The sequence below is a fragment of the Aquarana catesbeiana genome, linkage group LG04 (assembly GCF_042186555.1).
Source record: "Aquarana catesbeiana isolate 2022-GZ linkage group LG04, ASM4218655v1, whole genome shotgun sequence".
Classification (NCBI taxonomy): domain Eukaryota; kingdom Metazoa; phylum Chordata; class Amphibia; order Anura; family Ranidae; genus Aquarana; species Aquarana catesbeiana.
The window spans coordinates 101,168,931-101,184,437 of NC_133327.1; the positions used below are offsets into that span (position 1 = coordinate 101,168,931).

The 15,507-nt window shown below is 46.5% G+C and overlaps 1 protein-coding gene across 1 annotated transcript in view; it reads right to left on the minus strand.

The window, feature by feature from the left end:
• Positions 1-2,636, minus strand: part of RNF144A (ring finger protein 144A) — a 106,282-nt gene extending 103,646 nt beyond the window's left edge. Inside the window, exon 1 of the mRNA XM_073625412.1 lies at positions 2,505-2,636. The gene's annotated coding sequence lies outside the window, so the exon portion shown is untranslated. The remainder of the gene's footprint in view (positions 1-2,504) is intronic.
• Between the last annotated feature and the right edge of the window lie 12,871 nt (positions 2,637-15,507).

Below are 15,507 nucleotides of genomic sequence, written 5' to 3' on the forward strand. Positions count from 1 at the left end.
CACCAATGTAAGGAGCATTCTACCATTGACCACCAATGTAAGGAGCATTCTTCCCACTGATTACCAATGTAAGGAGCATTCTACCATTGACCACCAATGTAAGGAGCATTCTTCCCACTGATCACCAATGTAAGGAGCATTCTTCCCACTTATCACCAATGTAAGGAGCATTCTACCATTGACCACCAATGTAAGGAGCATTCTTCCCACTGATCACCAATGTAAGGAGCATTCTTCCCACTTATCACCAATGTAAGGAGCATTCTACCATTGACCACCAATGTAAGGAGCATTCTTCCCACTGATCACCAATGTAAGGAGCATTCTACCATTGACCACCAATGTAAGGAGCATTCTTCCCACTGATTACCAATGTAAAGAGCATTCTACCGCTGACCACCAATGTAAGGAGCATTCTTCCCACCGATCACTAATTTAAGGAGCATTCTGCCCACGATCACCAGTGTAAGGAGCATTCTTCCCACCGATCACCAATGTAAGGAGCACTCTGCCCACGATCATCAATGTAAGGAGCATTCTGCCCACGATCACCAATGTAAGGAGCATTCTTCCCAATGATCACCAATGTAAGGAGCATTCTACCACTAACCACCAATGTAAGGAGCATTCTTCCCACCGATCACCAATGTAAGGAGCATTCCTCCCACTGACCACCAATGTAAGAAGCATTCTTGTCACTGATCACTAATGTAAAAAGCATTCTTCTCACTGACCACCAATGTAAAAAGCATTCTTCTCACTGGCCACCAATGAAAGAAGCATTCATCTCACTGACCACCAATGTAAGAAGCATTCATCTCATTGACCACCAATGTAAGAAGCATTCTTCTCACTGACCACAAATGTAAGAAGCATTCTTCTCTCACTGACCACAAATGTAAGAAGCATTCTTCACACTGACATCAATGTGAAGAGAAGTCTTCCCACTGTCCCCCAATGTAAGAAGCATTCTTCCCACTGTCCCCCAATGTATAGAGGCACCACATGAACCACTAGCATAAGAGGGCATTCTTTCCACAAGCCTAAGGTGACCATCTCTCCTTGACCACAATTTGTATACAAAATCATTTTAAGCAGGGGTTCCCTGAGACCTGAACATTATTTTTGGCCTCTCCTCTTCCCCCATCCCCCCTCAAAGGTTGAGGAAGGATGCTCTGTGGCTTTGGTAAAAAAAAGAATACCACCAAAAGTGGAAAGATCCAGGTTCGGTGCCCCAACTTTAAGCTGATCTCTGGGAAAAGTAAAAATCCTCCCTTGTAGTAGGTTAGCCCCCATGTTGGAAGGGTTAACTGCTTGTTTGGGTCTAGGAGACTGGGAAGAGGCGAAGCTGAGGTTCTCTTATTCCTCTACCCTAGGCTGCCCCTTGGTGGTCTCACATCCATCGCTCTCTTCTTCTTCTTCCCTAGGCTCCAGGAGTGGACTGTCCCTTGGTGGTCCCACATTCATCACTCTCTTCTTCTTCTTCCCTAGGCTCCAGCAGTGGACTGTCCCTTGGTGGTCCCACATTCATCACTCTCTTCTTCTTCTCCCCTAGGCTCCAGCAGTGGACTGTCCCTTGGTGGTCTCACATTCATCGCTCTCTTCTTCTTCTCCCCTAGGCTCCAGCAGTGGACTGTCCCTTGGTCCTCCCACATTCATCACTCTCTTCTTCTTCTCCCCTAGGCTCCAGCAGTGGACTGTCCCTTGGTGGTCCCACATTCATCACTCTCTTCTTCTTCTCCCCTAGGCTCCAGCAGTGGACTGTCCCTTGGTGGTCCCACATTCATCACTCTCTTCTTCTTCTCCCCTAGGCTCCAGCAGTGGACTGTCCCTTGGTGGTCTCATGTCTGTTTGAGGTCTGTACGCTGATCTGGGTGAGCGTAGGAGAGAAGGGGCTGTGGGCACCGGTCTTGGAGTGGGTTGATGGGGGCAGAGGATTGGGTAAGTAAAACTAATTTTTTCGCCCCCTTAGATCTAAACCAGAATTTAACCCACGCAGTGCCAGGGCAGCCTCACTAGAAGGGGAGATGTTTCCTTACTCTAGACAGTGACCATTCTGATCCTGAGCTCTGTCCTTCTACTATGGATCTCTAAGCACACCTATATACCAATAATGTTGCAGGCATGTCCCCTGTGTGTGCCTGGTGTCACCTCCTCCCTGTACAATGGCAGGCATTGTGATGATCCTAGACCAGGCTAGCCCTAGGAGCTCCGGGAGCCTGCCCTCCCTCTTCCTCCTTATCTGGTGACCTCAGCAGCTCAGCCTCTGAAGGAGGGGGAAGAGTCCGGAGTATAGAGGGGCTCCATCCTCCCCCCATCATCACAGACAGCACCCCCAACACACAACAAGGACCCCCCTTTCACTTTCAGCCTGCTGGGGGAAAGATGGAGGGTCCACATCTAGCTCAGGACACCATGGAGGCCCCAGAGAGGACACACAAACACACAGCAGATCGGGACACTCACGACCAGTCCTGACCCGATCAGCCTCCACGTCTACTTACCGGCACCAGCAGAAGAAGAAGAGCCCCCCAACCGCTTGATGCAGTGTCCGCTCCGCACATGCGCAGTGCAGGCTGATGCCGGGATAATAAGCGAAGCCGATGATGCTCTCAGAAGATGGAAGAGGCTGAGCCTGGGAGGAGGAGCCCCGGAGGAGGGGGCGGGTCTATGTGTGTGTGTGAGCTGTCATTGGAGGATCATCGCAACATTTCTTCTCCTACACTGATACATTTGTATCATCACACGTGTCCAGAGACACTCATAGCATGACAGCTGTCACAGGTCAGCCTCTGATGACACTTTATTACTCTTATCATTTTCTGTGGGTTAGTTATGATGGCAAGAATAATAAAATGTACATTACATCATATGGGGAAGCCAGGGTGATAGAGAGGAACTACAACCCCCCCCCCCCCCACCCCTTTTAAATAATAATAAAACATTTTATATATATATAACAAATTTAAAAAAAAATCTATATACATATATAGATATGATCTTCAAAAAGTTTGCACATTTTTTTGTATTTAACCGCTTCAGCCCCAGATTTGGCTGCTCAATGACCGGGCCATTTTTTTGCGATAAGGGCACTGCGATGCTTTAACTGACAATTGCGCGGTCATGCAACACTGTACCCAAACAAAATTTATGTCCTTTTTTTCCCCCACAAATAGAGCTTTCTTTTGGTGGTATTTGATCACATCTGCGGTTTTTATTTTTTGCGCTATAAACAAAAGAAGCGACTATTTTGAAAAAATAAAACACAATGGGGGTTATTTACGAAAGGCAGATCCACTTTGCACTTGGAAGTGCAATCGCTGTAAGACCCCTTTTACACCAAGGCGCTTCAAAACGCCTTATTACCACGTTTTTACAGCGTTTTAGGGGTGTTAGCGGTAAAATTAATCTGAGGGGAAAATCTGAAATGAGGGGAAGCTCTGCTGATTTATTCATCCAATCATGTGCAAGCTAAAATGCTGTTTTTTATTTTCCTTGCATGTCCCCCTCAGATCTACAGCGACTGCACTTCCAAGTACACTTTCAGTGCAATTTCAAGTGCACTTTGCACTTGTAGTGCAAAGTGGATTTGCCTTTCGTAAATAACCCCCCAATATCTTTTACTTTTTCCTATAATAAATATCCCACATTTTTTATAAAAAAAAACAAATTTGTTCCTAAGTTTAGACCGATATGTATCCTTCTACATATTTTTTGTAAAAAAAAAATCGCAATAAGCGTATACTGATTGGTTTGCGCAAAAGTTATAGCATCTACAAAATAGGGGATAGATTTATGGCATTTTTATTATTATTTTTTTTTTTTTTACTAGTAATGGCGGCAATCTGTGATTTTTTTATCGGGACTGCGACATTATGGAGGACACATCGGACACTTTTGACACATTTTTTAAACCATTTACAATTATACAACGATCAGTGCTATAAAAATGCACTGATTACTGCAGGGATATGCAATGAGCAGTTGCAGAACTACAAGTCCCATGAGGCATTGCAAGATTCTGACAGCCACAAGCATGACAACCAGAGGCAGAGGCATTATGGGACTTGTAGTTTTGCAACAGCTGGAGGTCCGCTAATTGCATATCCCTGGATTACTGTGTAAATGTCACTGGCAGGGAAGGGGTTAACGCTAGGGGGCGATCAAGGGGTTAACTGTGTTCCCTAGTGTGTGTTCTAACTGTGGGGGGAGGGGACTGTCTAGGAGGAGGGAGAGATCAGTGTTCATACATAGTATGAACACATGATCTGTCTCCTCTCCCCTGAGAGAACCGTAATCTGTGTGTTTACACACACAGATCCTGGTTCTCGCTCTGTCACGAGCGGTCGTGGGAGCCCGGCAGTCATTGCGCTCGCCGGGCACTCGCATCGGGGTCGGGCACACACTGCGGCATGCACGCCTTCCTAGTGGCCAAAAAGGTGAAGCAACGTAAGGTAACGTCGTTTCGCCAAGCCGTGCCATTCTGCCGCAGTAAAACTGCGGCGGCTGGTCGGCAAGTGGTTAATAGAGTTTAAAAAGTGTGGAAATATCTTGAAGAACCCTCGTATATTTATATATATATATATATATATATATATACACACACAGTCAGGTCCATAAATATTGGGACATCAACACAATTCTAATCTTTTTTGCTCTATACACCACCACAATGGATTTGAAATGAAATGAACATGATGTGCTTTAACTGCAGACTTTCAGCTTTAGTTTGATGGTATTTACATCCAAATCAGGTGAACAGTGTAGGAATTACAACAGTTTGTATATGTGCCTCCCACTTTTAAAGGGACCAAAAGTAATGGGACAGATTAACAATCATCCATCAAACTTTCACTTTTAAATACTTGGTTGCAAATCCTTTGCAGTCAATTACAGCCTGAAGTCTGGAACGCATAGATATCACCAGACGCTGGGTTTCATCCCTGGTGATGCTCTGCCAGGCCTCTACTGCAACTTTCTTCAGTTCCTGCTTGTTCTTGGGGCATTTTCCCTTCAGTTTTGTCTTCAGCAAGTGAAATGCATGCTCAATGGGATTCAGGTCAGGTGATTGACTTGGCCATTGCATAACATTCCACTTCTTTCCCTTAAAAAACTGTTTGGTTGCTTTCGCAGTATGCTTACTGCTTGGTCATTGTCCATCTGCACTGTGAAGCGCTATCCAATGAGTTCTGAAGCATTTTGCTGACTATGAGCAGATAATATTGCCCGAAACACTTCAGAATTCATCCTGCTGCTTTTCTCAGCAGCCGCATCATCAATAAATACAAGAGAACCATTTCCATTGGCAGCCATACATGCCCACGCCATGACACTACCACCACCATGCTTCACTGATGAGTTGGTATGCTTTGGATCATGAGCAGATCCTTTCCTTCTCCATACTCTTCTCTTCCCATCACTCTGGTCTTGGTCTCATCTGTCCATAGGATGTAGTTCCAGAACTGTGAAGGCTTTTTTAGATGTTGTTTGGCAAACTCTAATCTGGCCTTCTTGTTTTTGAGGCTCACCAATGGTTTACATCTTGTGGTTAACTCTCTGTATTCACTCTGGTGAAGTCTTCTCTTGATTGTTGACTTTGACACACATACACCTACCTCCTGGACAGTGTTCTTGATCTGGCCAACTGTTGTGAAGGGTGTTTTCTTCACCAGGGAAAGAATTCTTCGGTCATCCACCACAGTTGTTTTGTTTGGTGTTGCTGAGCTCACCGGAGCATTCTTTCTTTTCAAGGATGTTCCAAACAGTTGATTTGGCCACACCTAATGTTTTTGCTATCTCTCTGATGGGTTTGTTTTGTTTTTTTCAGCCTAATGATGGCTTGCTTCACTGATAGTGACAGCTCTTTGGATCTCATATTGAGAGTTGTCAGCAACAGATTCCAAATGCAAATAGCACACTTGAAATGAACTCTGGACCTTTTATCTGCTCCTTGTAAATGGGATAATGAGGGAATAACACACACCTGGCCATGGAACAGCTGAGCAACCGATTGTCCCATTACTTTTGGTCCCTTAAAAAGTGGGAGGCACATATACAAACTGTTGTAATTCCTACACCGTTCATCTGATTTGGATGTAAATACCCTCAAATTAAAGCTGAAAGTCTGCAGTTAAAGCACATCTTGTTCATTTTATTTCAAATCCATTGTGGTGGTGTATAGAGCCAAAAAGGTTAGAATTGTGTAGAAGTCCCAATATTTATGGACCTGACTATATATATATATATATATATATATATATATATATATATATATATATATAAAAGGGTTCTTCAAGATATTTCCACACTTTTTAAACTCTATTAACCACTTTCTGACCAGCCGCCGCAGTTTTGATGTCCCAATATTTATGGACCTGGCTGTATATATCCCAGATAGCAAGCAACTAAGCTGCAAGTTTAAAAATGACTTGTTAAAGCGGTGTGCCACCCAAAAGTGAAAGCTTCGCTTATCTGTCTCCCCCCCACTCCGGTGCCACACTTGCCACCTTTTGGAGGGGGGAATTGGACTGACAGGTACTTGTCCCCACTTCCGTTTGACTTCACCGTGGCGATGTCCGTCAGAAGTTCGCCCCCTCCTCCTTCCCCACTGCCAGGCCATTCAGAAAGCGCAGAGGGAATGCTCAGTAGGGAATCACCTATGAAGCCGCAAGGCTTTACTGCCTGTTTCCCTTACAGGCTATGGCGGCGTCAGCATCCGAGAGCCGATGGAAACATCGGCTGGGGTGCCGAAATCACTGGATTCCAGGACAGGTAAGTGTCCTAATATTAAAAGTCAGCAGCTACAGTATGTGGGATGGAGCTCCTCTTTAAAGAGGAAGTAAACTTCCCTGGATTGTTTGTACCTTTAGGTAAGCCTATAATAAAGCACCGTTTAGGAGATACTTACTGTATATGTCGCTGATGAAGTCATTGGCGCTTGTGTTTTGAAGAAACAACACTCGTGCCGTTTCTTCAGAGCCCTGTGCCGTGACCAGTGGCTCCCGCATGCATGCTCAGAAGTGACATCATGCGGCTCTGGCCAGTCACACAGCTGAAGTACGCGGACCTGGAGGGAAGGCGGAGGGAAGGCAGATGCAGCCTCCAGCGGGGACAACGTGGGCTTCGTTTGCAGGTAATGTTCATATAATGTGCACATTATGCTTTTACTTTGCAGGTCAGCAAAAAAAAAAGCAAAAGTGTTTACTTCCTCTTTAAGCTCTTGCTAAATTGTCAGACTTCACAAGTTTGTTGCACAATTGCAGCAAGTCTGCATTGCATGACTCCAGATCAACTTTCTTTGCAAACATTTTGCAAGTCTACTGCAAGTTCTGGTTCAGTTGTGTTGTGCAATAGTCATCCCACCACAGCATACTTCCCAACTTTTGAACTTCAGAATGAGGGACACTTGAGGAAGGAAGTAACCTTGCATAGCGCGCTGCGGCAAATGTGGGCGTGGTCAAACTTTTGACAGTGGGAGGAGCTTAATGGGCATCATTAAACAAAACTTGGGCTTCATTGTATCTATAAAATATGCTTTTATTATTGTTCCACAAGCAAGAGTCTCATGGATACATACATACCCCAGCACATTCATTTAAAAAAAAGGATAAAAGAATGCAGTGTTTGGAGTGCATTACGTACAAAGTGCAGGGTTGTAGGATGAGCTATATACAGAGTGCAGGGTTCTGGCATGAGCTATATACAGAGTGCAGGGTTGTAGGATGAGCTATGTACAGAGTGCAGGGTTCTGGCATGAGCTGTGTACAGAGTGCAGGGTTCTGGCATGAGCTGTGTACAGAGTGCAGGGTTCTGGCATGAGCTGTGTACAGAGTGCAGGGTTCTGGCATGAGCTGTGTACAGAGTGCAGGGTTCTGGCATGAGCTGTGTACAGAGTGCAGGGTTCTGGCATGAGCTGTGTACAGAGTGCAGGGTTCTGGCATGAGCTGTGTACAGAGTGCAGGGTTCTTGCATGAGCTGTGTACAGAGTGCAGGGTTCTGGCATGAGCTGTGTACAGAGTGCAGGGTTCTGGCATGAGCTGTGTACAGAGTGCAGGGTTCTGGCATGAGCTGTGTACAGAGTGCAGGGTTCTGGCATGAGCTGTGTACAGAGTGCAGGGTTCTGGCATGAGCTGTGTACAGAGTGCAGGGTTCTGGCATGAGCTGTGTACAGAGTGCAGGGTTCTGGGGTGAGCTGCATTCAGAGGGCAGGGTTCTGGGGTGAGCTGCATTCAGAGTGCAGGGTTCTGGAGTGAGCTATGTAAACAGTGCAGGGTTCTGGAGTGAGCTATGTAAACAGTGCAGGGTTCTGGAATGAGCTATGTAAACAGTGCAGGGTTCTGGAATGAGCAATGTGCAGAGTGCAGGGTTCTGGGATGAGCTATGTGCAGGGTTCTGGGATGAGCTATGTGCAGAGTGCATGGTTCTGGGATGAGCTATATACAGGGTCCAGGGATCTGAGATGAGCTATATACAGGGTTCTGGGATGAGCTATATACAGGGTGTAGGGTTCTGGGATGAGATATATACAGGGTGCAGGGTTCTTGGATGAGCTATATACAAGGTGCAGGGTGCTGGGATGAGCTATATACAGGGTGCGGGGTACTGGATAAGCTATATACAGGGTGCAGCAGAGGCGTAATTAGAACCTTCAGGGGCCCTGGTGCAAGAAACCATGAAGGGCCCCCCGACCTCCAGCCTGGGCCATTCCCTTCGAGCCCAGAGCCCTTCCCACTGATCCCATCACCCTTCATGTTCCCACAGCAGATTGGGCCCGGCCATGGTGGCAGAAGGCCAGGGCCTAGTTGCAAGTGCAAGCTTTGCTGGTAGTTCCGCCAGTGGTGTCAGTGTGGACTGTGAATGGTGTCAGTCAGTAGGGCAGTGGACATGGTCAGTAGAGCAGTGGAAGTGGTCAGTATGGCAGAGAAAGTGGTCAGTATGGCAGAGAAAGTGGTCAGTAAGGTAGTGGACATGGTCAGTAGGGCAGTGGACATGGTCAGTAGGGCAGTGGACATGGTCAGTAGAGCAGTGGACGTGGTCAGTAGGGCAGTAGACATAATCAGTAGGGCAGTGGACAGGATCAGTAGTTTTTTTTTATTGTTGTTATTTTATTTTTGTTATTATTTTTTACCATTATATTTTATCCATTTTATTTTTTAGAGTTTTTTTTACAGTTTTTGATGGGAGTTGGTGGCAGTGGAGGGCAGTATGATGGGGTGGAGGGCAGTATGATGGGAGGGGGTGTCAGTGGAGGGCAGTATGATGGGAGGGGTGGCAGTGGAAGGCAGTATGTTGGGGGCGGAGGCAGTGGAAGGCATTATGATGGGAGGGGAGGCAGCGGAGGGCAGTATGATGGGGTGGAGGACAGTATGATGGGAGAGGAGGTAGTGGAGGGCAGTATGATGGGAGGAGGCGGTAGTGGAGGGCAGTATCATGGGAGGGGGGGTTAGTGCAGGGCAGTATGATGGGAGGGATGGTAGTGGAGGGCAATATAATGGGAGGAGGTTTAGTGGAGGGCAGTATTATGGGAGGGGTGGTAGTGGAGGGCAGTGTGATGGGAGGGAGAGCAGTATGATGGGAAGGGTGGTAGTGGAGGGCAGTATAATGGGAGGGGGGTTAGCGGAGGGCAGTATAATAGGAGGGGTGGCAGTGGAGGGCAGTATAATTGGAGGGGGACAGTATGATGGGTGGGGGTGGCAGTGAAAGGCAGTATAATGGGGAGGTTAGTGGAGGGCCGTATAATAGGAGGGGTGGCAGTGGAGGGCAGTATAATAGGAGGGGGGGCAGTATGATGGGATTGGGGCAGTATGATGGGAGGGGTGGTAGTAGAGGGCAGTATATTGGGGGGGGTAGTGGAGGGCAGTAAAATGGGAGGGGGCAGTATAATGGGGGGGTAGTGGAGGGCAGTATGGGGGGACTGTACAGCATGACTGGAGAGGGGCAGTGTATGGGAGGGAGCAGAGTGACCATGAGTGTACTCAGAGTCAGGGCAGTGCAGGGAGCATTTCTCCTACCTTTATTCCAGCGCAGGAACAGCCTTCGTTGAAGACCCGGAGTCGGGGGCGGAGTCAGGGGCGGAGCTTAGGCGCGAAGAGGAATCCTCCTTTGGCTAAATGCTGGGGCTCCACTCAGGGAAGACCCGGAGTCGGGGGCGGAGCCAGGGGCGGAGCTTAGGCGCGAAGAGGACTCCTCCTTTGGCTAAATGCTGGGGCGCCACTCTCCTCCTTGTCGTGACGTCACTGGTTGTTAGACGCCAGGCGGGCCATGCCTAGCAACCAGTTGTTTTGGCAGTGAGCCAGGCAGCGTCTGGGGGTGAAATGAAGCGGTCTTGGCCAAAACTAGTACAGCGGGCAGTGAGGGACAGCAGCAATGCGGCGGCAATTTTTAGGGGGGCATCAGATCGGCCAGTGGGGCAATTCCGGGACATTGTATTGTCCCGGAATGAAGGTGCCCGGGACGTGGGACAGACCTCCCACAGCGGGACTTTCACGGGCAATCCGGGACGGTTGGGAGGTATGCCACAGGTAGGGTTGCCACCTCATCCCTTTAAACCCGGACACATATGAATTACACAGGTTTTGAGGCTAATTTATTGCAGATAAGGCACCAAGTGAGTTTAATTACCATCTTAATCAGCCACAGAACCTGTGTAATCAATATGTGTTAGAGTTTAAAGGGATGAGGTGGCAACCCCTAACTACAGGGGTCACTATGGATGAATTTTAATGCTGTAGACCAGTATTTCTCAGCTCCAGTCGTCAAGGTGCTCCAAAAGGTCATGTTTTCAGGATTTCCCTCAGATGAAACAGCTGTGGTAATTACTAAGGCAGTGAAACTGATGAAATCACCTGTGCAAAATTATGGAAAACCTGAAAACATGACCTGTTGGGTGCGCCTTGAGGACTGGAGTTGAGAAACAATGCTGTAGACTTGCAGAGCTCTTGCTGACTCTAACAAGAGCAAAGTTGTTGTGGTTAGCCTACAGCAAAAGCTCCACAAGTCTACAGCAGTGTTTTTCAACTCCTGTCCTCAGGACCCACTAACAGGCCACATTTTAGATATTACCTTGGGTAGATGCAGACTAGAATACTGCAATCACTGAGCAGCAAATTAATTCACCTGTTATGTATTTTAGTTATTTTGCAAACCTGGCCTGTTAGTGGGTCCTGAGGACAGGAGTTGAAAACCACTGTACTAGAGACTTGCCACGCAATTTGCTACAAATTGGAAAAGTGTCAACTAGAACTTTAAGTGCTCTGCAAGTGTACAACCTGCCAGTGAAAATGTGCAGCAAGTTAAGAGACTTACAATTCAACACTGCCACAAATTTGTGGCAAGTTATCCTTGCTATCTGTGATATATACAGGGGCGGACTGACTGGTCGGTCAGTTCGGCCGTAGTCCAAGGGCCCAGTCGCTGAAGGGGACCTGCCAGTGCCACCTGCTAAAACTCTCAGGGCTCCTGCTGGCCCCCAGGGACCATCTTTTCGGGTTCATATGGGCCCCAGTGCTGCCTCGGAGTGTAAGGGGGGAGGGCGAGCACCACCGCATCATACAGAGCAGGGATGACTCGCTAACCCAGTGACCACACTGTCATCCAATGTCCCGCCTCCTGGCTCCTTTGACAGACATCACACTGGTCCAATGCCAGGGGATGTGTGATGTCTATCAGGCGGGACATGGCAAGTGACAATCTGCACCTTGTAGCAGGCAAGTGACACAGCAAGTGACAATCCACAATGTGTGGCAGGTGATGGTGGCAAGTGACACACTTAGGGCTCCCACTGATTCTGCATTATAGTGAGTTAAACTATTTTATTTTTTAATCCAATGTAATAGTAGAAATAGTGCGCTTCAATCATCCTGACACCATAACAACCATGGTGCCGTGATGATTGAAGCGCCAACGCCATTTCCCTGATAAATTGCCTGCAAAAAATTTTATTTTCTGGCAGTGCCCCTCACGAGACTAGACTCTGAATCCGCCCCTGAGTGCAGGTTTAATTTGAATTGTGTAAAAAAACACACACCATCAAGGTAAATGTTAATATGTTTATATATATTTAATTAAATTGTGCTTAAATTAAGAGATGGCCCAGTTTATCAGAAAATCATTCAAATTTTCCTGCTGAGCAAAATTGGAGTAGGATTGTTTGTTTGCAGACATGACATTTTGAAGTTACTAATTAACCAATCGCCTCGTCTTTCTGATTCCTATTTATCCATTTGTGTTTTTGATAAATTGAAGTGTAGGTCAACCTAATCCATCTTGTTGCTATTTTGAAATTTTTAAAAGCAAATTACATTTGAGAGTAATACAATTACAGAAAAGACAACCATTCCACCTATGATTTAGCTCAAACAAAAACAATCACAGATAGTATACAAAAAATGCTTTAAAGCAGAATTCCAGCCTCACCTGTTTCTATGGCTTCTGCTTCTGCCTCTGATGAATGGTAGAAAGCTGCGCTGCTCTTCCCCTCACCACCATTTTTAATTAAGAGCATTGCAGCAGGCAGACTGTCCTAAGCTGCCAAAACGGTGCCTTAAAAAAGTATTCATACCCCTTGAAACTTTCCACATTTTGTCATGTTACAACCAAAAATGTAAATGTATTTTATGAGGACTTTATGTGATAGACCAACACAAAGTGGCAAATAATTGTGAAGTGGAAGGAAAATTATAAATGGTTTTCTATTTTTTTTTACAAATAAATATGTGAAAAGTGTGGCGTGCATTTATATTCAGCCCCCCTGAGTCAATACTTTATAGAACCACCTTTCACTGCAATTACAGCTGCAAGTCTTTTTTGGGGATGTCTCTACCAGCTTTGCACATCCAGAGAGTGAAATTCTTGCCCACTCTTCTTTGCAAAATAGCTCAAGCTCTGTCAGATTGGATAGAGAGCGTCTGTGAACAGCAATTTTCAAGTCTTGCCACAGATTCTCAATTGGATTTAGGTCTAGACTTTGACTGGGCCATTCTAACATATGAATATGTTTTGATCTAAACCATTCCATTGTATCTCTGGCTGTATGTTTAGGGTCGTTGTCCTGCCGGAAAGTGAACCTCCACCCCAGTTTCAAGTCTTTTGCAGACTCTAACAGGTTTTCTTCTAAGATTGCCCTGCATTTGGCTCCATCCATCTTCCCATCAACTCTGACCCGCTTCCTTGTCCTTGTTGAAGAAAAACACAACATGATGTTGCCACCACCATGTCTCATGATATGTTCAGGGTGATGTGCAGTGTTAGTTTTCCGCCACATGTAGCGTTTTGCTTTTAGGCCAAAAAGTTCATTTCTGGCTCTCTTCTGACCAGAGCACCTTCTTCCACATGATTGCTGTGTACCCCACATGGCTTCTCGCAAACGGCAAACGGGACGTCTTATGGCTTTCTTTCAAAAATGGCTTTCTTCTTGCCACTCTACCATAAAGGCCAGACTTGTGGAGTGCACGACTAATAGTTGTCCTGTGGACAGATTCTCCCACCTGAGCTGTGGATCTCTGCAGCTCCTCCAGAGTTACTATGGGCTTATTGGCTGCATCTCTGATTAATGCTCTCCTTGCCTGGCCTGTCAGTTTAGGTGAACGGTCATGTCTTGGTAGGTTTGCAGTTGTGCCATACTCTTTCCATTTTTGGATGGTGGATTGCACAGTGCTCCGTGAGATGTTCAAAGAGTGGGATAACCTAACTCTGCTTTAAACTTCTCCACAACATTATCCCTGCCCTGTCTGGTGTGTTCCTTGGCCTTTGTGATGCTGTTTGTTCACTAAGTTCTCTAACAAGCTTCTGAGGGCTTCGTAGAACAGCTGTATTTATACTGAGATTAAATTACACATAGGTGGACTCTTTTTCTAATTAGGTGACTTCTAAAGGCAATTGGTTTCACTAGATTTTAGTTAGGGGTATCAGAGTAAATGAGGGCTGATGTTAAAAACCATTTATCATTTTCCTTCCGCTTCACAATTATGTGCCACTTTGTGTTGGTCGATCACATAAAATCCCAATGAAATACATTTATGTTTTTGGTTGTAACGTGAAAAAAATTGAAAAAAATTTAAGGGGTATGAATACTTTTTCAAGGCATTGTAGGTGGATCAAAATTTAGCAGGGACAGTCAATATAATCAGTGGCGGCCCATCCATTAGGGGCGCACTGGCGCCACCCCCCCATCCATCCGTCCGGCCCCCTGATCTACATGCAGTGCGGCAGACCATGGATTCCAATTGGGGGGGTTAAGCACGTGATTAGAGACAGTGGCTCTAATAAGCTTAAAAAAAAGGGTGGGCTCAGGGCGCAGAGCACTGCGCTCCGAGCCCACCCAGTTGTGTGACAATAGCAAATGAACATTTGCTATTGTAACACTGGATCAGCTCCTGGCCAATCAGTAAGCGGGTCATGAGTCCCGTCACCCAATTGGCTGAAAGGAGATCTGATTGGATTGGCTGGCAGGAGGAGGAGGGAGGAGACGCATGGCGCATGGCAACAAGCAGCCCGCAGCCTGGAGAGAAGCCGCCGCTGCCCACGAGGTAAGTGCGGGGCCCCGACTGACTGACCAACCAGATGGGGGGGTTTGGTGGCAGCAGGTGGATTGTTTGCCACCCCCCCCAAAAAAAAAACACCAGCCTCCACTGGTTCTAATAATCAGCTTCTGTGGAATGGGACTGTTGGAAAACTTTTGTCGATGAGAAGGGTGCAGACAATTGGCTTCAGCCAGTGATAAGTGTATTATCACAGTAGAGATTCCAGCTGTCAGAATACAATGGCACAGTAGGGAGGTCTCTTCCATCTACCTTGCAGGTGTGGATGGGGGAAACCAATCATTTTTTTCAATCAGCCCTCTGGCTGCTCGAGGAAAGGAAAAAAAAAGGCATCTATGGCCAGCGTTAGGCTTCATGTACACTAGCAGCTCCTGGCAGCTCCTAAATATTTTTTTGCCAAAGCTCCTAAACTGAACTTTACAAAAGCCTATGTGTCAATCACATAGGCTTTTAGCAGAGTTTAGGAGCTGCCTCATTTAAGTGAGGTTAAACCTCCCTCTCCTAAACGCGGAAGAATCGCATACAGCATAGGAACCAACCGCAGGAAAACACAAATCGTGGTAAAATCGCAGAAAAAAACAAGTTTTGAATTTTTGCCACGATTTGCATTTTCCCGCGGCCGCAGTCAGGGTAGGCTAATGTACATGTAGCCTAAAGCCTAATACACATGGGCCAACATGGGTGACATTGGCCGGATCAATAAAAACCTTTGGGCTGTGTGTATGGCAGCCATTCTGACAGAAGCTGGCTTCCTTTAGCCAGCCATCATTCTTCAATCCAACAAAAGGAAGCAGATGCATCATGGGAGTTTAGACTCCATCTTAAAGTCTGAAAGAAGGAAACAGCTTGTGCCACCCCCTTGTTATATCATCTCACCATCATGCCCCGGGCGGTCACGTCACAAGGGGGTGGGGTCTCCAGATGACATCACCGGATGGTTCAGCCCCCATAGTTATATAAGAAATGGCAG